Here is a 1,343-nt window from a genome sequence, read left to right as displayed (position 1 = left end):
AAATTAAAGACTAGTCAACAAGATGATCGAAATACAAATCAGAAATATAATGGAGGTATACATAGATGACATGGTGGTGAAGTCCAAGAAAGAAACATATCACGTTAGAGATCTCAAAGAAGCCTTCTCTATCCTAAAGCAATACGACATGAAGTTGAATCCCACAAAGTGTATATTTGGAGTCCCATCAGGAAAATTCTTAGGCTGCATGGTGACACAACGAGGAATAGAAGCTAATCCAAAACAAGTCAAGGCCATACTCCACTTCAACCAAACTCAAAGAGGTACATACAAAGCCTTACTGGAAAAATAGCAGCACTGAACAGATCCATCTCCAAATTTTCAGATAAAAACAAGGTATTATATGACATGCTTATAGACACCTAATTTTGGCCTCTTGTCCCGAAAGGAAATACGATGATGTTACAAAAATCCGTTTTTCATGTTAGATCAAAATTGAAATGTTTATGGACTATGAAAAGAATTATGATGTAAGTTGAAACCCATATTTGAGACCGATTTATCTTAGAGCCTTTTTTGATTACTAATTATGGCTAAATCATGTTCATACATGTTTAAACTTGATTAATAACGGACCTAAATGCGTCAAATACAATGATTGGATCCAATGGAACCTACATTGTTGAAAATCGAGCCAAATAGATAAACCAACCATCAAATTACAATTAAAGGCCTATACAGATGGATAACCCTTTCAAAGAGCTTTCCAACAGTATATTATAAGCCCAATTCCGAGCCAAAACAAAGAAGTTATGATCAAAACACTAAACTGGGCCCAAAACCGACACTCTTGCACTCCAACGGCCATAACTTTTGATCCATTACATATTTAAACCTAATTCTAACGGCATTGGAAAGCAGATATTCAGAGATTTCCAATGATATCTCACACTCCTAAATTGGACTTTGCAATCAAAAGTTATGGAAATTTTAAAACGTGTTTTTGTATGAGGCAAACCGTAAACCAGCGCAACTCAATCAGTTGCGCCCGCCTTGCGCAACTTATTGAGATGCGCGCGTCACCCAGTGCGACTAAGTGAGTTGCACGCACCACCTGACGGAGAGGCTCTAAAACCCTAAGCCTAGATCCCTACGCCTATAAATAGGGGTCTTCGTTCAACATTACAGGGACCGAAAAAATCAGAATTAAAACCCTAGTATTCTCAAAACCCTAATCTCTCAACTTCTCTTACTATCATACTACCTTTTCTTCTCTCTTCCCAAATAATTTCAAACCCTAATTGAATCCATTGAAGTACTTGGAGGTACAAAGAAGAAAGAAAGTCCATAAACACATTAAACGGAAATTTAACATAAAAGAA

This window comes from Chenopodium quinoa, unplaced genomic scaffold (genome assembly GCF_001683475.1).
Source record: "Chenopodium quinoa cultivar QQ74 unplaced genomic scaffold, ASM168347v1, whole genome shotgun sequence".
In the NCBI taxonomy this organism is placed as follows: Eukaryota; Viridiplantae; Streptophyta; class Magnoliopsida; order Caryophyllales; family Amaranthaceae; genus Chenopodium; species Chenopodium quinoa.
This window is presented reverse-complemented; position numbering follows the sequence as displayed.